We start from the raw sequence: 21,285 nt of genomic DNA, 5'->3' as shown, positions 1-21,285 counted from the left end.
CTGGATTTGAATGCTGGCCTGCCTTGCTAGGTTGGGGAAGTTCTCCTGGATAATATCCTGAAGAGTGTTTTCCAACTTGGTTCCATTCTCCGCGTCACTTTCAGGTACACCAATGAGACGTAGATTTGGTCTTTTCACATAGTCCCATATTTTCTGGAGGCTTTGTTCATTTCTTTTTACTGTTTTTTCTCTAAACTTCTCTTCTTGCTTAATTTCATTCATTTGATCTTCAATCAGTGATACCCTTTCTTCCACTTGATTGAATTGGCTACTGAAGCTTGTGCATGCGTCACATAGTTCTCATGCCATGGTTTTCAGCTCCATCAGGTCATTTAAAGTTTTCTTTATGCTGTTTATTCTAGTTAGCCATTTGTCTAATCTTTTTTCAAAGTTTTTAGCTTCTTTTCAATGGTTCAAACATCTTCCTTTAGCTCGGAGACATTTGTTATTACTGATCTTCTGAGGCCTACTTCTGTCAACTTGTCAGTCATTCTCCGTCCAGCTTTGTTCTTTTGCTGGTGAGGCGCTGCGTTCCTTTGGAGGAGAAGAGGTGCTCTGATTTTTGGAATTTTCCGCTTTTCTGCTCTGGTTTCTCCCCATCTTTGTGGTTTTATCTACCTTTGGTCTTTGATGATGGTTAACTAGAGATGGAGTTTTTGGTGTGGATGACCTCTATGTTTGTTAGTTTTCCTTCTAACAGTCAGGACCCTCAGCTGCAGGTCTGTTGGAGTTTGCTGGAGGTCCACTCCAGACCCTGTTTGCCTGGGTATCACCAGCAAAAGCTGCAGAACAGCAAATATTGCAGAACAGCAAATGTTGCTGCCTGATCCTTCTTCTGGAAACTTCGTCTCAGAGGGGCACCTGGCTATATCAGGTGTCAGTCAGCCCCTACTGGGAGGTGTCTCCCAGTTAGGCTACTCAGGGGTCAGGGACCCACTTGAGGAGGCAGTGTGTCTGTTCTCAGGTCTCAAAGTCCGTGCTGGGAGAACCACTATTCTCTTCAAAGCTGTCGGACAGGGACGTTTAAGTCTGCAGAAGTTTCTGCTGCCTTTTGTTCAGCTATGCCCTGCCCCCAGAGGTGGAGTCTGCAGAGGCAGGCAGGCCTCCTTGAGCTGCAGTGGGATCCACCCACTTTGAGCTTCTGGGCTGCTTTGCTTACCTACTCAAGCCTCAGCAATGGCGGACGCCCCTCCCCAAGCCTTGCTGCCACCTTGCAGTTCGATCTTGGACTGCTGTGGTAGCAGTGAGCAAGGCTCCGTGGGCGTGGGACCCTCTGAGCCAGGCACGGGACATAATGTCCTGGTGTGCCCTTTGCTAAGAGTGTTGGAAAAGAGCAGTATTAGGGTGGGAGTTTCCCAATTTTCCAGGTACCGTCTGTCACAGCTTCCCTTGGCTAGGAAAGGGAATTCCTCAACCCCTTGCACTTCCCAGGTGAGGTGATGCCCTGCCCTGCTTTGGTTCACCCTCCGTGGGCTGCACCCACTGTCCAACAAGCCTTAGTGAGATGAACCTGGTACCTCAGTTGGAAATGCAGAAATCACCTCTCTTCTGCATCGCTCATGCTGGGAGCTATAGACTGGAGCTGTTCCTATTTGGCCATCTTGGAACCCCTCCCTGTCTAATATTTCTTAAATTTCTGGCTCAACAGCCAACTGTGTATTCAGAATGACTACCACGTTTGAGTATGGAGTAGATGCAGACTGAAGATTATCTCTGAGTAATCTTCACATAGAAGGACTTAAAGTCTAAGAAACTATGCTCCTGCTAATAAAGTTTAAAGTGCCATAAAGCTGGGATTATCAAGAGTGATGATTACTAAAGCTCATTCCTTCATGGGTCTGAGGAAGGTTTGCTAATAACAAAAAAGTCTTAACTATACCTAGCATCTTTCTCCATAGCAGTGTGGCTACACATTTCCTGTTAGTGCTACAACAAATTACCACAAACTTAGTGGCTTAAAACAACATCAATTTATGATCTTACAGTACTGGAGGTCAAGAAAAATGAAAAGGTTTAAATGGACCAAAACCAAGGTGTTAGAAAGTTTATGACCCCTCCCTCTGGAGGCTCTAGGGAAAAATCATTCCCTTGCCTTTTCTAGCTTTTAGAGTTGCATTACTTGGCTCAGGGTCTCTTCTACGATCTTCTATGCCAGCAGCATAGCATCTTCAAGTCTCTCTCTGCTTCTACTATCACACTGTCTTCTTCTGCTGTCAAGTCTCCTTTGCCTCACTCCTATAAGGACACCTGTGATGACATTTAAGGTCAAATTGGATAATCCAGCATAATCTTCCATCTCAAGATCCTTAATGTAGTCATGTCTGCAAAGTCCTTTTGGTATATAAGGTAATATTCACAGGATCCAGGGGATCAAGATCTGGATATCTTTGAGGGCCAGTATTAAGCCTACCTCAGTGGTTAAGAATATGGACTCTGGAACTACAGTGCCTAAATTTGAACTCCAGCACCATCACTTACTGGTTGGGTAATCTTGGACAAATTACTTGACCTCACTTTTTCACCTGTTAAGTTGGCCTAATAACAGGATCTGCTTTATGGGGATTAAGTGAATTATGAGAGGATAATAGTAGCAGCTACCTCAGAGGGTTATTGAGAAATAACACGAGTTAATACACGTAAAGGTCTTAGAATAACGTCTTAGAATATAGTAAATGCTATGCAAGTACTGGTTGTTATTAATATTTATATCACCAAAGTACGATTTTATAATAATAATTATTATTGTTATTGCACCTTACACAATGTTGGGCACAATCTAAGGCCTACTCTCAATTGCTTGATAGCATCTTCTTTCAACCTAAGAAAGAATTTACTTCCTGCTTTCTGATGAGTGACGTTAGCTTAGTGTGATTAATCATTCTCTTCCTGTCTCTCGGATGCATGAATAAACCAAAAGCTTATACAGAGTCCTAAATGCAGTAGAAACTAAACTTTGGCAAACACAAATGACGCATTTTCAGTGCCTTTCCTGATCTGTGCACACGTATTCTGTGCACTTTTTTCAGGGCCATCTACTTTCTTTGCCGGATCTTTATTCAGTCTTTTTAGGAACAACTTCACTGCTTTTCTTTATAAAACAACCAATCAGGCATGTATTATTTAACAAGAAGCCAGCCTTTGTAATCCATGCACATTAAGAAGAAAATAAAGCAAAATAACCAAGTAACTTAAGAAGCATGAGACTTAAAAAGAACAACCAAAACATGTCATTGACATAAATATTGCTGGCAGGACACAACATGGCTGATGACTTAGATAGTTTAGGCCAGCCATGGAACTAATTGGTCAACAGTGAATGCCTAAATATAGGCCTTGTGCCTAAAAAATATCTTGCTACTTCCTTAAAATAGGATACTCTGGCCAAAACAGCCTTATTGAGAAGGCTAAAACAACTCTGGGAAAGTTCACCTCTGCTGGGCGTAGAGCCTGGGATTGCAAAAAATGCAATTATTTAGTGAAACAGTTACACTGGAAATATATTCAAAATTTTTATTTTATAAGCAATGATTTGGGGATTAATTAAAAAACACATGGGCTGCTGAAATGCATGCAGGAACAGTGCCAATCACCAATTCAGCAATAGTTCTCTTAGGCAGTGGCAACCTAATCCAGAAAAAAGATAAGTTAATTTTAAAAATGGTAATTTACCATGTCCTTATATAAAATAATATATTTTTGATAGAGACTCACTAATTTTAATGTATCTGGCTATACTACAGATAAAGTTTACAAAAAAACCACAGTAATTTAAAAACCAGATATTAAACCACTTAAAGACTCTATCATGGCTTCAGAGCTGAGAAAAAAAGGCGGGAGGAGCATCACCAGCAAAACCCAGCCTGGATCGTGAGCAGCAGACCTCAGGAAGACAGAGGCCACATATCACTATCCAGCTGCACCGATGCCGCCGGAAAGCTACACTGGCTACATTCAGCACAGCCGTTCTATCAGCAATTGTCAAGTTCACCCTGAGGAAATAGGATTTGTGACCAGCAAATATTTTGTCCCTCTCTTTAATTGTCACTTGACTTAAAGATAAGCAGGGTGTTCAGAATATGAAATATATGGAGGTCGCTCTACTTACAAACAGGCTGAATTCCAAAAGGCTGTTAAATCCATTAGTTTAAACATCCAAAACCATCTGTGAGATTTAGTTTTATGGGGTCAGTATTTCCTCCTAGTTGAATATTTTGGGCATTTAAAAAACTGCCCTGTTTGTTTATAATGAATATCTGCTGAGGCAGGCAACCTCTCCCTGACACAATCTTCACCAACAGGAGAAGGGAGGTAACCTCTGGCAGCTAAGGAATCCCTATCAGAGCTTCACCTGCAGGTTAGAAAAGGCCTTGAACCCATGGTGCCAGCTGCAGTTTTTGATAAGTTTCCACAGCAGCACTTTAATTCACCATGCTTAAAGTTCTTGAAATCCTAACCTTCACCTTTGACTAAACAGGCACTCCACTTTAACTACAATCCTCCGCCAAAACCATTTCAGTCAGTCACATGTCTTCACCTCTGGCTGACTGTCAACTGCATGGGTACATCTTTTGTTACACATCATGGGACTGTCCTTCATAACCATTCTTTTCTTCCAACGATATATCTATTCGGTGTAAGTTCCTCACTTTCAAATTTTTACACTATTTCTACTTTTGTGCCCATTAATCTATCACTAGCATTGCTTTCAGGGACAAAAATGGGATTTGTAATACAGAATACCTCAAAACAATGCACATATAAAACAAACATGCTATAAATAATAATAATGGCCGAGTTGAAAATATTCCTCTGTTGGTGATCAGCACAGCTAAATCTCTTGCTCTGGAGTATACTTTGTCCCTATCCATAAAGTTCGTAAGTTAGAAGTTTTAAGCAGAAGAGTTTCAAAGGATTTATGAGAAAGTTAATCTACCATGCAAAGACTTTCTGTCCTATAGATTTATACCCCAAAATCATAATATTTTTGGATTATAGAATAAAAACACCAAACTCTTAAAGAAATTGCATAAGCAACTGAATAAGCAGTATCAACATGTTTTCAAACTATACTTCTGGACAGGAATTCTATCTTTTGCTTGATGTCGCAGAGTGACATTATCAAAGGACATAGGAGATATATAAAAATGCTTAATACAGCATTGGCTAATATTTATACATCCCTAGTTTTATGCTTTGTCCCATCATCCATTTGTTTTCAAACTCACTGTTTCTATAAAAGGTCATGATTGGCTTAGAAATCTGAATAACAAAGCAAATTATTATTTGCCAGTCAAAAACAATTTAGCAATGGTCATACGTAGTTTAGTCAATAATTAGCTCAAAATACTAAAAGTAAACCTCAAACAGGTAGACTTCAGTCTCACATTTCATAAGGCATTCTTGATTTCTTTCTTTTTTTTAAAATTTGAGACAGGGTCTTACTCTGTTGCCCAGGTTGGAGTGCAGTGGCATGATCTCCACTCACTGCAACACTTGCCTCCTGAGTTCAAAGGATCCTCCCACCTCAGCCTTCCAAGTAGCCTGGACTACAGGCACCTGCCACCATGCTCAGCTAATTTTTGTATGTCTTTGTAGAGATGGGGTTATACCACGTTGTCCAGGCTGATCTGGAAATCCTAAACTCAAGTGATCTGCCTGCCTTGATCTCCCAAAATGCTGGGTTTACAGACATGAGCTACCATGCCTGGCCTTAATTTATTTCTTTAAAAGAAACAGCAACTTGACATAAACTCTACCTGAAATTCTGTAGTCTCTTAAGTGAGCAATATCTTCTCTCTGCCATTTGGCATAAAAGCTACTCAATGCTATATAATAATATTCAAATCTAACATTGCAAAAGCCTTTTCAAGATAGGTTTTTTTATAACTTTTCAAGAATGGAGACTGAGTTTAGTAGGCATTATTCAAATATTTGAAAGTTAGATTAATGGAGAAAACAAGTGTTACTTAAAGGGTTATTATTACCAAATCATACCTAACAAAGTACACATTTTATTATCTTAACATCTGACAACAGTGCTTCTTATAGGAAAGAAGACCTTTTGTTTGGGAAAAGACTTGGAAAAGTCTCTTAAGGTAGATGGTAAGGTTTCATAGCATCAAAAAGAAGGCTAAAAACTGCTCTGCACAAGACAGGGAAATAACTATTTTTTCTTTCTCCTAAAAGGGAGAGGGAAGAGAGAGAGGTCTCATGGAGATGGCAGGAGCTCAGAGTGAAGATTAGGAATCTGCAGAAATCACAGGGAGGGTTTTGGCTTCTCCATATGAAACCTTCACATGCAACTGAAGGTTTACGGCAACTATTTCACTCTTGAAGGGTCTGGACACTCAGCTGACTCTTGGGTTGGACATATTAAAATATTACTTCACAAGGGCAGTTGCTGTCAATAATTTATATTCCAGGATATTAATAAAATATCATAGTTACTATATTTTTTATTTTTTTAACAGAAAATTATGTCCTTTTGACTAAAGTAATGATTGAAAAAGAAAGAAAGTATAGGTCTTCAAAAATGAGAAATGCAGAGTAAATGGCATTATAGAGTTCATGGATTTCCTGTTCTCTTAACCAAAAATGGGGGAAAACATCTCAAGCAGAGGCATTTTATACAATAGAATCTGTGGGTACTAAAACATGTACTATACTTCTAGAACCAAATAAATCCTTCCTGAACAAGTCAGAAAGAATTTTCTTTCAATGATAACTGGCAAAATTTAGGCACTAGTTTCAATAAAAAGATACCATTGGCCGAAAACCTGAAAATACTTCACAGAAGATTAGAAACAGACTGAATAGATAACAATTGTGCTAACAGATTTAAGAATATTTCTGTATAATCTGCTCTTCAGAATTTATCCTCAAATAGCTAGGAAGACCCCTTGAAACAGCACTTTCACATAGCAATAAGGAAAACACAAATTTTAAAAACAGCAACAAGTCACGAAGAGGTAGAAAATCTATGGCCTTATTTCTCTTTGTCCTCTCTAACAACAAAACACAAGTTTGCTTTTGGTGGCTTAAGATGATTCTAAATCCTTCAGTTATTTAAAAATTATAGTCCTTAACACCTTCAGAAGCAGAAGTCCCCATATGATCAGTGTCAAAAGGAAAACTATAGGCAATATAGCTCTTCAAGTCAACGAAGTAATCAGTGGCACCAGGACATACAATCCTATATGACCAGAACAGAGGGTAACTTAAAATGGCGGTGAGTGATGGTCAGGATAGAGGAATATTATAAGCACATATAATTCTAGATTTATTCTAGAATTATCTGCATATTAAAGACATAACCATTTTAGTAATTAATTTTACTAGGCTACAGACTTTCTAATTATAGTATGTTTAGACATAAGACTCATTGTTTTTCAAAACCAGTTGCCACAAACAACTCAAGGGCTTCGAAGATAAGGTTACTTTTTGAGGGAGAATTGACATGCAACAGATGCCTTTGGTTTGCCCATGAAATTCAGGGCAAATAAGAACAGGTAAATTTTTTGAGATATGGCTACTGGCTATCTGCAACCCAGGAAGTTATTAGATTCAGAGCTTGAAGGCTACAGTAAATAGGAGGCTGTGAAAATTGGGGAACTCTCTTCCTCCACCTGCCTTTAACGGCTAGTATCCCCAGTTCTTCAGGATTCTCTCATGGGCCCTCTCTCTCTCCTTTCTCTCCTCCGGAATCTCATCTACTTCAAAGGCCTCAATTTCCAACTACACTTACTCTCCAAGTCTCTATCTTCAACCCAAATTGGCATTTTGTGACTTTATACTGGAAATCTCAGTATCAATTTATAATCATTACCATAAATTCACCACATTCTAAACTGAACTCATTTTTCCTTCTCCCTTAAATGTTTTTCTTTTTCTGCTTCACTAACTAGTTGATATCACCAATTCACCTGATCAGCAGAGCCAAAAATCTAAGCATTATCCTTCCTTTCCTCAATACCTGCTTTCTATATAGTCACCAGTTCTGTCAGTTTATTCTCCAAGCCTATTGCTATGGCCCTAGTTTAATCCTTCTCTGTCCCTGGCTAGTTTCCTACCGTGTCCTTCAGTCTTAACCCTCTCTACTCTGAGCTAATGTGGCTCTTAGAACGCTTACTGCTATTCTGCACACCCTCTCCAATCTCAGCATACCAGTCCTTATGCTTCAAATGTCCTCCACCTGTAAATACACACACAAACCTAGCAACTTGGTTTTTCATGCAGACTTTCTTATAAGGGAAAAATATACTAACTCTATGGGGACCAAAATATGTAGTCCACTTGGCAGTTGTACTGTATATTAAGACCACACATCCTGGCTTATTTATCATTCTTTAATGTGTTTTATTAGTGTATCATTTTCTCAGGGTCTTATCAACTCAGTACAGCGAGAAAACTTCAGTTTCCAGACCTACACAATTGAAGAGGAGATACCACTGCCCTGTGAAACTTTTCCTGAGTAAAAGGAACCAGCTCTTTGACACTGAAAGCAAAAATCAAAACATTTTAGTGAAATTCATGACTTTACTGAACAATAAAACAAATGAAACTAGCACTCAGAAGGTTTCTAAGATGAGCCAATAATGGTAAATAATTTATGATAAAGACACAAGAGCCTTCTGTGTTTCAAATGAAATGCATATGATAAAGAAATATGTTCTCAATTCTGTTGCAAATCAATCTTTCCTAATAATAATAGTTAGCTGATAGTACTTACTAGGTGCCAGACATCATGTTAAACGCTTTCTGTGTATGATCACCTCCTTTAATCCTCACAATTCCATGAGGTGAATGCTATTACTGTCATCATTTTACAGACAAGAAAATTAAGGCTTAGAGGTTAATTACTTGTTCATATCAAGAGCCAGGAATCGAACCCAACGATGTTTTTCCAAAACTGGGGCCTCTACCCTCTGAGCTTTACTAGCAAGGGACTGGAGTGTGAGAATAGGGAGTGTGTGTGCAGTTTGCAAAAGTCTCAGATAATTCTACCACAATCCTATGTCTCTACTCCACTTTTTAAAAACACTTAGTGGTTACTAAATATAGAAGAAGAAGAAGAAAAAAAAACAAGTAATCTGCTCCCCTTAACCATTTGTTCTTGAGCGATTTATATTTGCTTTTAGAAATGACTTATCTGGTTCCAAAGTTGGGTGTATTTACAAGAAGGCAGAATAATCTGTGTGTGTGTTGTATGTACATCACATGATTCTTAATAAGATAACTCCAAATCTGACTTTGGTTCTGTTTTTAAGTGGGTAATTCTACAATACCAAGAAAATAATATAGATGTATTACCATAAATTGGGAATCATTCTGTTACTTGTTTTGACCTGCTAAAAGTAGTAAATGGAACATAGATAAAAAATAAACCTCTATTCCAATAAATTAAGTCTACCTCTATCTTAGCATCTTGCAAATGACAGGCATTCAATAAATATCTGTTAAATGAATGAATCAGGCTGTAGTCAAATTACATCCTTGTAGTCTATAGTAGGGAGGAACATGAATTACATAAGAACATGAGACTGTTAGAATACAAGGAAATGGAAAGCTTTCTTAGCCTAATTTACAAAAGTCTACATAGGTCTCTCATGGGTTTCAGTAAAGGTATGTGTACGTGCAGGGCTATACCAACTAAGCCCATTGGTTACTTTGAAGGTGCAAACATTCCTTAGAGATGGGACTGACAACATGGTGGCAAAAATACCACAAAATCTTTAACACTTTTCTTTTTTTGCTTTTGTTGGTTTTCCAGTTTTATTATTTTAAAAAAACATTGATGTTAAGATGTTTTCTTCCTGAAGTTAATATATGATAATGAGGAAAGTCCAATAAACTGCCATGGGAGGAAAAAAAAGTCCTTAGGCCAGACAGAAAACAATTTGATGACTCAGGATCATTACTAAGAATAGCAATTACTGTATTATAATATAATGACTACAGTGATATCCTCCAGGATTATAAACTTTTAAAGAGCCTTTTCTGGGTGATGTAGCCAAGATGGCAAAATAGAAAATAACCCGCTTATATCTGTCCCCCAACAAGCCTGCACCCATCCACAGTTAAAGAGCTCTTTCTCCGGGTACTAAATAATCCCAAATTGCTAATTTTTTAAAAGATTTTAAGCCCATTTCCAATTTTGTTTCCTCCCTCACTGTGAGGCTATCAACTATTACACTTTACTGTTGCTAGCTTGCCTCTCCCCTTTCTAACTTGCTGTTGGCTGAGAAAACAGATAACCAGGTTATCAGAACACCCATAAGGTGCCTGTTTGACTGAACTCCAGGACCTGTTTTTCTGCCCTTGGCTGGGTTCCCAAGTACCACTTTCTTTCATCCCTCCAGCACCAGGGATTTAGCTGGCTTTCTCTTCCTCCTTTGGCACTATCGGCAAATGCTTTTCTCACCTGGTATTCTTTTACCTAGCCTAGCTGTGAATACACTCTGTCCTTTCTTAACTATCTCCCAAGAAAAGACAGCTCTTCCTCTATTCTTTTGTGAAAACTGTACTGATAACTGCTAAGGGAAATATAAGGTGGATTATAAGTAAGGAAAATAGGTTTAGGAAATCTTAACATTCCTCATTGTAATTTTTGCTCTTAACCCATTTATGCCTACTGTTGCATTATTGGAATGTTAAACTTGTGGGAGTCATATCATACTGCTCAAGGTCATCACCAAGGTCTGATTTTTCACACAAAAAAATGTGCAACCTCTGGCGTAAATGGGTTAATCAGTGTTTACTGACTCCCTTTCTTGGACGATCCCAGAAGATGGCCGCCCACTAGTCATTTCTCCCTCACTATGCTGCAAGTTCCTCAAAGGAAGGGATCTTATTTTTGTATGTCTAAAACCTAACAGCAACTGACACACAGTAGTCTTGCAAAATACATGCCTACTACCTAGAAGCTTAATCATTAAAAATATCAATACATTGAATTACAGAAGTAATTTAATGAACAAAGTCAATATTAATACATTTTCAATACAACATCAACTAAATGAATTGCCTTGAAAAACACAGTTAAGCTAAGATTGAATATTCTAAAGAAAAACACTTATGTGCTTAGTGAAAAACTCTGCATAAAAGAGTCTGGTGTTAAAAGGGTGCTTTATTATTTTTATAGCAATGACACACTATACACTTTTCTGTAATAACTAAAAAGAACTAGTTGTCAGTCTCATAGGAAAGCCAAAACTGAACATTCATTTGGCTCATTGCTTAGTTTTATCACCATTTCCAGTAAGAGCATTTGCAGCTGATCATGAATGCATTTAAAATAAGCCCCACATCAAATGAGAAATGATCAGATATCTTCTTTTAAAAACTCACAATGGCTAATAAAAGCCTCATGTGTAGTCTTTCAATTTTGTAACTAAAAATAAAACAAAGGCAAATTCAGTGGTTTGGCCTAGTACTGGCTGAGAAAGTTAAGAATGGTTGAAATGTTTTTTTAGTTGTTAAATTACAGGCTTTGGGAACAGTAGTAGCATCTCAGAGGCATTTTAGTTGGTTTCTAGTCTCCTCCTCCTCCTTTCTTCCTCCAGTGTGCTCTTTCTTTTTTTTACTTTTCTCCCTGGAGACAGTCTTGCTCTGTCGACCAGGCAGGAGTACAGAGGCGCCATCTCGGCTCACTGCAACCTCCATCTCCTGGGTTTAAGCAATTCTCCTGCCTCAGCCTTCAGAGTAGCTGGTATTATAGGCATCTGCCACCACGCCCAGCTAATTTTTGTATTTTTAGTAGAGATGGGGTTTCACCACATGTTGGCCAGGCTGGTCTCAACTCCTGACCTCGTGATCCACCCACCTGGGCCTCCCAAAGTGCTGGGATTACAGGCGTGAGCTACCACACCCGGCCGATGGTGTGCTCTTTCTTAACCAACAAGTTTCCTTTTGTTTCAACTTATACCACTGGCCTGAATAACCCCAAAGAGGGATGCCTATGGTGAAAAGCAATAAGAGCAGAGAGCAGAGATTTGATGCTTGGACCCCAAACATGATATACTTTACAAAAATGATGAATGTTTAGCAATCAATTTTCTAAATTGACTTGCATTTTAAATATAAAGAGGCATTTACGTTCTTCTGAAAAGGTCACAACACCATGTAGAATAGGGATGCACAAATTCAGTCAACTGTGGGCCTCACTCCATAGGCATGCCCCTCATTATCCTCTTAAACATTCTTTCTTTCCTGAGATAATTCCATACCACATCTTTTCTCACTTATCTCTGACCCTCTATCTGTTCTTCATTTCTCTTATTCTCATTCCTTGCATTGATAAATCCATGTAATCTATAGCTAGCTTTTGCTCCAAACTGAGAATTATGGATAAACATAATCTGTTATGCACTTGCACACTTGTTGATCAGAGTGTAAATTAGTAATCCTCTTAGAGAAGGAACTGGGTGGCTGGAAGACAGAAAGGAGAGAGAAACTTACTTTTTATCACATACCTTTCAATTTTTCTACCATGTGTATATGTATACCCAGTTAAAAAGTAATTAAATACAACTCAACAGTCCTCTTCCTGCCTTCTCTAAACCTTGCTCGGTTAATTATCCCTATCCTCCATCAGTTTCACCTTCTTCTTTGGCTTATTAAACATGTTCAAATTCTTTTATTTTATTAAAATCTACCATTAAAGAAACCCCTACCTTTCCCAAGTCTTCGAGTTCCCCTCTACTCCCTCTGTCCTTACCCAAGCTTCTTCAAATACTCTCATTTTGTCTTTCCCACCTCTCATTCATCCCTCAAACCCAATACAACCTGATTTCTTCCTAAACCACCCACCTTGGGTCATCAACAGTCCCCGCTAATCAATCCAATCATGACGTCTTAATTGTTATCTTATGTCATCTCTGGTTTATACTGTTGACTACTCCCTATTTCAACTTCCCTTCCTTGGCTCTCCTGGAGAGAGAGATCTTACAATGCTCATTCTCAAACTCCTCACTGGATCATCCCATTCCTTCCCCTTGATCCTTAAATTTTAGTGTTTTCCAAAGTTCCAACTGTGACTACATTTTGTATTGTTCTTGTTGTAGTTGCTTTTTCATTACCTTTTTGCCAACTAACTACCACCACAGATTAAATTATCTTCTTAGTGTTAGTGACTCCCAATCTGGCTCTTCAGACAGACTTCTTGACTCCACTCAAATTTCCCACAGGCTGACTATGATCCACTGAATACTAGATTCATCTATCCCTCATCCTGCCACATTCAATCCATTAACAAATCCTGTACACCCCTACCACCGATATATACCTCAAATCTACTCACTTTTCTCCATCCTCTCTTCCACCATCCTAGTTCAAACCACCATCATCTCCTAGGCTAGGAACCAACAAACCTCCTAACAGGGCTCGGCTCCATACTTAATCATGGCCTTAAACAGGGTTCTCCTCCATTCTCTGTAAGCAGCAAGAATAGTGTTTTTAAAGCTAAACTCCTTCTTAAAAAAATCCAGGGCGGGCACAGTGGCTCACGGCTGTAATCTCAGCAGTTTGGGAGGCCAAGGCAGGCAGATCACTTAAGTTCAGGAGTTCGAGATCTGCCTGGACAACATGGTAAAACCCCATCTCTACAAAAACATACAAAAAGTAGCGGGCATGGTAGCACAGGCATGTAATCCCACTTACTTGGGAGCCTGAGGCAGGAGAATCGCTTGAACCCGGGAAGCAGAGGTTGTAGTGAGCCAAGATCGCACCACTGCACTCCAGCCTGGGTGACAGAGCGAGGCTGCGTCTCAAAAAAATAAATAAATAAAATAAAATGAAATGAAATAAATACATAAACAAATAAAAATAAAAATAAAATAATACTTTAAAAATCCAAAGGTTCTCATAGTACCAACAATAAAACCACACCTCTCATCACAATTTGTGAGGTCTGGCCTAGTCTGGCCCCTGTCTACTTCTCCTCCTTCATCTTGTACCAGTCTCCTCCTTGCTCATACTCAGCCACAGAGACACAGACCTTTTGTTACTTCTTTTAATTCCTCATCACACTCTGTTAACTCTGGGCCTTTGCAACTGTTGTTCACTGTACCTGGAATACTCTTTCTCTCTTGTTCTCTATATGCCAACTACTCTCACATTTAAGTCTCAGCTTAAAACTTACCAATGTACTTGATCTAAAGTAGCCTCCTCTGCCCACCTTTGTTCTCTAACTCAGCATCTAGTTTGTTTCTTTCATACATATATTACAAAAATTGTAATATTTGTAATAATATACAAAATTATAATATATGTGTGAAAGAAACAAATTAGATGCTGAGTTAGAGAACAAAGGGAGGCAGAGGAGGCTACTTTTTCTTGAAAGGAAAGAGAGGGTGCCATCTTCTCCCTCCTCCTTCCTGATCAGAAGAGGAATATAAAATGTCAGAAGCTCAAGCAACTCCATAAATAATTGGTGTTGAAATGAACTATTAGCTAAACTGGTGGGGGAATTCTTTCACCATTAACATGCATAATTCATCAACTCCATTGTTACACAATACAGTATAACACTCTTAAATTAGACTCTATTTAATCATTCCTTCCTTTTTTGTTACTTGTCAAAAAGCTTTCTAAAAAGAAAGAACTCAAAGTTTGGCAAACACTGACAGATAAATATAGATAAGCTCCAAAGACCTCAAGGATCTTTACAAAATGAATTAGTTCCACTGCTATACCACCAGCAGACTTTGTACGCTCATTTTCTAGCATTAATAAACCACAATACAGGGTAAACAGGGTATCTTCAAGAGGTTATGTGAGTCAGTAGTAAAGCTAAGAATAAAGCTAGAACATTACTTATAACATATGTAAATATTAAGCAGCCAGTTGAAAAAGAAAATTTCAATACAATGACCTCAATTAACAACTGGTCAAACAGCTGTTCATTGAACAGTTTTCAACAAATGCCACTTGAATTAAACCAAAAGTACTAAAAAAAGATAAACAGTAGTACACAGCAGCCTCTGCCCAAAGGGAGGTTAAAGATGTAAGAAGTCTAAGCTCCAAAAGGGAGAGCTCTAATGATCTGGATTAGATCTAATATCCAATGAGCTAAGAAATCTAAGAAAATAAGATACTACCAGATAATAAATATTTGATGAGTGTTACAACAGAATTGTCAGGAGAGAGCTCTTTTCTAGCTGAAGTGGTCTGGCTTCACACAGGATGTAAGATTTAAGTGGACTCCTTAAGGAGGAAAAGATTTGGATAGGTGAGGAGAGTATCTGGTAGAAGAAAATAATAATGGTAATATCCAACAGCAAGTAGCAGACAGAGCCAGGTTGGCAGCAGTATACAGACCAATTTGAGCAGGAAGAATTATGCAGAAGGTATTTGGAGATTCAAATTTGACTAGTTGAGATTAAGAAGTCTGAACTTGATCCTGCAGGGAACACATTTCTAAATAGAAGTGACATTTGGAGAAATAAATGTAAATGCAGGATGCAGGATGAATTTTGGGAATGGAGAGATTAGAGACAAAAATAATTAGAAAATTTTATCACATTTACACATTGATTATTTTAATAAAGGTATAAACTAGGTGAAAGGAAATTATAAGAAGGATTTACGGGTTTGTGAGATAGTAAAAATAGGACCGGTTGGGGCTAGATGAACTTTTTCCTTTCCTAAAAGATAACTACATCTGGCATACGCCTCAATTATTCAGGCTTGAAACCTTACAACTTCTCTTGCCCCTCACTCTCTGAGAATTCTCTTCCCCAGATATTTGCCCCTCCCTGCAAACTAGCTTCTCCAACTTCCCCAACCACACAACATATTCCAGCCAAAAGAAAGGACTGCATTTACTAGCTTTGTAGACACACCAGGAAATTCTCAGTCCTGTAACTCTGTCCATGCTATTTCTTCTAATTTTAGTGTCCTTTCCCCATTATACACATGCAAATTCTAGCCATGCTTCCCATGCCAGCTCAATGCCGCTTTTCCCAACAGGCCTTCACAGAAACCCCAACTTGAAGGAGGTATTGCCTCCCAACACTTTCTGCTCTTCTCTAAAACACTTTTTAAAACCTTAGAGCTGTTCCTTATCTCCTCTGATAAACTGCATACCTCTTACAGCAAACATACTTATATTTGTATTACTCTGCCCTCTTTTCACAAATAAAGATCTAGATAAATATCATATAGCAACAGCACAGTGTAAAGGCTCTGAAGACAGACTGAGTTTGAATCTTAACTCTGCTGCCTGTTAGCAACGTCATCTTGGACAAGCTACTTAACCTCTCTGTGCTTCAGTATGTTTACGTATAAAATGAATAGCAGGTATTTCAAAAGGTTGTCAGAATTCGGCTTACATCTGCGTCAGCACCATAAAAGTGTCTATAAAACACATAAGATCACTTTTTACGGTGGAAAAATACTGAATATTCTGATAGTTGTAGACAGCTTTATGATCTATATAAGGAAAAGCAAAATGTCAAAATAAAGACAGCCTCTGGGTACAAACAGCTATATACAAATTCTTTCTATATCTTCTTATGTATACTCTAAGGGTTAGCTGTGCCCTTTATAATCTTATAGTAACAGTGGCTCTGCTTTAGTTAGACATTTCAATATTCTGGGAAAACTGTTAGTTCTGCGTCCTGTGGCACTAGCTACCTTGGTTACCTTGTCTCCAGTCTTATTACCTTTCATTTATCCTTTACAAGTCTAAGTCTTTCTAAAATGTAAATCTAATGCTTTTCCACTGCTACAAATCACCTCCATCCCATCTTCGTTAGGATAAAGTTTAAGTCCCTTGGCATCTCATGTAAAATCTTCCTAATCCGGCCCCAGCCTCATCTCCAGTTTCATTTCTCTCAACATTTATCTCCTCACCAAAAAACCTCAATCATGTAACCACAGCTTAAAGGCTTCTTGCATGTCTACCTCGATCACCTAACCACAGCTTAAAGGCTTTTTGTATGTCAATCCTTTTGCCTAGAACACCTATTTGTCAGTTTGCTAGGGGTTCCATAAAAAAATACCACAGCCTGGGTGGCTTCAACAACAGAAATTTATTTTTTCACAATTCTGGAGGCTGGAAGTCCAAAATCAAGGTATTGGCAGGTTGGTTTCTCCTGAGGCCTCTTTTCTTGGTCTTCCTAATGAACCCTCACAGTCTTTCCTTTGTGTGTGCAACTCTGGAGTCTCTTTTTGTGTTCAGATTTCCTTCTTATAAGGAAAACTGTCAGACTGGATTAGAACCCACCCTAACGGCTTCATCTGAACTTAATCACCCCAAAGCCCTGTCTCCAAATACAGTCATATTCTGAGGTTATGGGTGTTAGGGCTTCAACATAATTTTGGGAGGACACAATTCAGCCCATAACATCCCCTTCCCCTTTTCTGTGCCCAGGCTAATTCCCATTTTTTTCCCCAAGACTGGTCCAAGCCTTCCCACTCCAGGCTAACTTCAGTGTTCCTTCTCTGTGCTCTCAAAGTACCTCTGCAAGCTGTGATTCTATTGTTCAACACACTATGTTAATTGTCTCTTTCCTTCTTCAAACTACATTCCTTAAGGGCAAAGACTAAATTCCTAGCATTGGCACAGTGTGTGGCACACAGAAGGTGTTTAACAAAGATTTGATCATTGAAGGGAAATGAAAGAAAGAATATGAACCTTGAAGTACGACAAGCGTGGGTTCAAATCCTGGTTCCACAGTTTACTTATCTGTGACTCGGGGCAAATCATTAAATGCTTAACTTCCATTTTAAATAAAGTAGTTGTAAAGACAAATGACCTACTTATAATGAAAGCACCCAGCTGTGTAGGTGCTCAATAACTGTTAGACTACAGATTTTGATCTTGTCTGCTGTGACACTCAATACTACCATTTAGTAGCTGCATGACCTTTGGTATATTTACTATCCTCTCTTTGCTTTAGTTGCCTATGTATAAAAATACCTCAGTGCTATTGTGAGGATAACTTAATATAGGTAAAAGATTATCCAGCACATAGTATTATATAAATGTTTCCTATTATTATAAGAACACTGCAGATCCAAACAGATAATGACTAAACTATGAATAATTTAGTTCCTTTAATTACTAAGTCATTTAAATGTGACTATTACCTTTTTGCCTCCTATTTCTTACCAACTAAACAGGATGATAACTAAAGAGGTTCAAAACTGGTACAGATGATATAATCAGAGCTCAAAATAAACATGAAATAAGACATTATCTGTCTCATTCCTTATACTGGTATTTAGCATATTTGGGGCACTAAAACAAAGAAACTTTCAGTGGAGAACACTTCTCCGCTCATATTTTAATTTTTTTTAGAGATGGCATCTCACTGTCACTCAAGCTGGAGTGCAGTGGTGCCATAATCGCTGAACAGATCCTTTGATCTCAGCCTCCCAGGTAGCTGGGACTACCCACCCAGCTATTTTTTATTTTTATTTTTGGTAGAGATGGGGTTTTGCTATGTTGAACAGGTTGGTCTCAAGCCATCCTCCTGCCTCAGGCCCTCAAAGTGCTGGGATTACAGGTGTGAGTCACCATGCCCAGCAGGGTCATATTTTTATTTGCAGACTCACAAAACCTGTTAACTGGAAAGAACCTTTTGATAAAAGTCCAGTCTTGTAATTTCTTACATAAGTGAGATGGATTTGGAATGGGCTTTTAGGGTCTTACTGAGCAGTTCAGTAAGAAATGGGAATTGTAGGCAGAGAGAATCAGTTTGCTCAAAAGTACTAAAGCAGGGGTTCAGGACTTATTCCAGATGTCCAAGGTGTGTGTTGGAACCAGTCTTAGACAATAACACTGGACAATCCTCTTTAACCACTCAACCTTTAAAGTCTATAATTTCTGAAGTACGTATTAGTTACCTGATCTGTGACTTTGAAGCAAGGCAGATCTAGATTTAAATCTCCCCTTGTTACATAAGCAAGTCTTTGAGCCTCAGATTAGTGCAATAGGTTTGCTGAAGTGATTGAGCTAAAGTATGAAGAGCTCCCACCTGGGGTGCCTGGTAGATTGCAAATACTAAAATGTTGGTTCTGTCTTTTCTTTTTTTGAGACGGAGTTTCGTTCTTGTTGCCCAGGCTGGAGTGCAATGGCTTGATCTTGGCTTACCGCAACCTCTGCCTCCTGGCTTCAAGCGATTCTCCTGCCTCAGCCTCCTGAGTAGCTGGGATTGCTGGCAGGTGCCACCATGCCTGGCTAATTTTTTTTTTTTTTTTTGAGATGGAGTCTCGCTCTGATGCCCAGGCTGGAGTGCAGTGGTGCAATCTTGGCTCACTGCAACCTCCGCCTCCCGGGTTCAAGCAATTATTCTGCCTCAGCCTCCCGAGTAGCTGGGACTACAGGCACGTGCCACCATGCCCGGCTAATGTCTGTATTTTTAGTAGAGAAGGGGTGTCACCATATTGGTCAGACTGGTGTATTTTTTTTTTCAGTAGAGATGGGGTTTCTCCATATTGGTCAGGCTGTTCTTGAACTCCTAACCTCAGGAGATCCGCCTACCTCGGCCTCCCAAAGTGCTGGGATTACAGGCAGGAGCCACCACGCCCAGCCAAATGTTGGTTATTTCTAACAAACCTCTTCCATCATATGAGTAAGTCTGTAAGATAACAAAAACACTGTCTTTCACATGGTATGTGCTTGTTAAATGTCTGAGACTTGTTGGACATCACTTAATTTTAAAAATATAAAGCTGGGGCTGGGCACGGTGGCTCACGCCTGTAATCCCAGCACTTTGGGAGGCCAAGGTGGGTAGATCATGAGGTCAAGAGATCGAGACCATCCTGGCCAACATGGTAAAACCCCCTCTCTACTGAAAATACAAAAATTAACTGAGCGTGGTGGTGTGCGCCTATAGTCCCAGCTACTCTGGAGGCTGAGGCAGGAGAATCGCTTGAATCCGGGAGGCGGAGGTTGCAGTGAGCCGAGATCACCCCACTGCACTTGAGCCTGGAGACAGAGGGAGACTCTGTCTTAAGAATTAAAAAATAAAAAAGAAAAAAGAAAAAAAGAAAAGAAAAGCTGGAATAACTGCTGGGATGATAAAGTGTCTTCATCCCTGACCTTTCTCACCACCAAATGTCCTTCACAATTTGTTTTTAAGTGTCATGTCACCACCATTAACGTGCTATTTGGAGACTACTGTACCTCAGACTTCCAAGTCAACAGCAAAGACCTATACAGGTCGGGAAAATTTACGGAGACCAACAACTGAAAGTGTTCCTTTTGTTCCTATGGTCCGTTCCATCAACTTGATGAATTTCCTGTGAAGTTATTTTTTTCTTTTTTTTTTTTTCTCTGACGTAGAAACAGCAGCTCTAAGCAAAAGGTGAATGAGCAAGTAACTGAACTTATCCCTATTATTATGACGCAGATTTTTTTTTAAGTTGCAAGACTATTTTTGGGCTGGTACTAAAAAGGACATGTGCCACTATTAGGCTTCAAACTAAAGTCAGTCGTTTTTCTTTTTCAAGATATGTGGCATCCAGCTCAAAATCAATTGCAAGAAAAGCCCAACTCTATTTGACCCAGAAAGAGCTCTTTCCAATACCCTCTCTTCCCATTTACATCACAAATGGCGACTGAGGCTTAAGGTTTAATGCCCGACCCTAAAGTCACTCATCCTAAAAGACGGGGCTCCAGATGGATGCTGTCTGGCAGAGGATAAGGCGCTATGAGAAGCTGCCAAGCCTCAGATGTGCAGCTGGGCTGAATCCCGACGCCAGCGCCCAGCGCCCATCACTTTGCACCCACACTTAGGAAACAACCCACTCCTCACCGCGGGATCCGGACCCAGCCCTCCAGCACCCAGCCTCCGGCTCCAACGTCTGCGCGTGACCTCCGGGGACCGGAGGAGCTCAAGGCAAGGAGGTCCCTCCGCCTTCCGGGGAACTTGTCAAGGGCAAGTTCGGGTTGTGCGCGGATAGCTTACTCACTTGAGTGGCTCGGCATCCTCTGTCTTCCGCCCGCGCTTCCTCAGGAAGCCCCTAATGCAGCGGCAGCCTGAGAGCAGCAGCCGAAGTTGCTGCCGCTGCTCCCACTGCCAGCAACCGCCCGGGCGTGGCAGGGACAGGCGGGCGACTTCACGACATCATCACTCGGCGACCTAGGTTCTGCGGCGACACCAGGTCGATGGCAGCCCCTACACAATTGGGGAAGCCAAAGGAGACCCACTCTCCCAGCGGCCTCCACGGCCCCAGCGCAAGTCCTCCTGGGAATTGTAGTTTCCTGCCCGCCCCGCCCCAAGCTCGCAGGCCCCGCCTTCTCGCTGCCCAGCCACAGGGAGGGAGGCGGGGCCGCGA

At 39.9% G+C, this 21,285-nt stretch overlaps 1 protein-coding gene across 1 annotated transcript in view; it reads right to left on the bottom strand.

The window, feature by feature from the left end:
* TRAK2 (trafficking protein, kinesin binding 2) overlaps positions 1 to 21,181 on the bottom strand; it is a 95,208-nt gene extending 74,027 nt beyond the window's left edge. The window contains exon 1 of the mRNA XM_011950006.1: positions 20,920 to 21,181. The gene's annotated coding sequence lies outside the window, so the exon portion shown is untranslated. The remainder of the gene's footprint in view (positions 1 to 20,919) is intronic.
* Between the last annotated feature and the right edge of the window lie 104 nt (positions 21,182 to 21,285).

Source organism: Colobus angolensis, unplaced genomic scaffold (assembly GCF_000951035.1).
Source record: "Colobus angolensis palliatus isolate OR3802 unplaced genomic scaffold, Cang.pa_1.0 Scaffold30, whole genome shotgun sequence".
Lineage (NCBI taxonomy): Eukaryota > Metazoa > Chordata > Mammalia > Primates > Cercopithecidae > Colobus > Colobus angolensis.
This window is presented reverse-complemented; position numbering and strand designations above follow the sequence as displayed.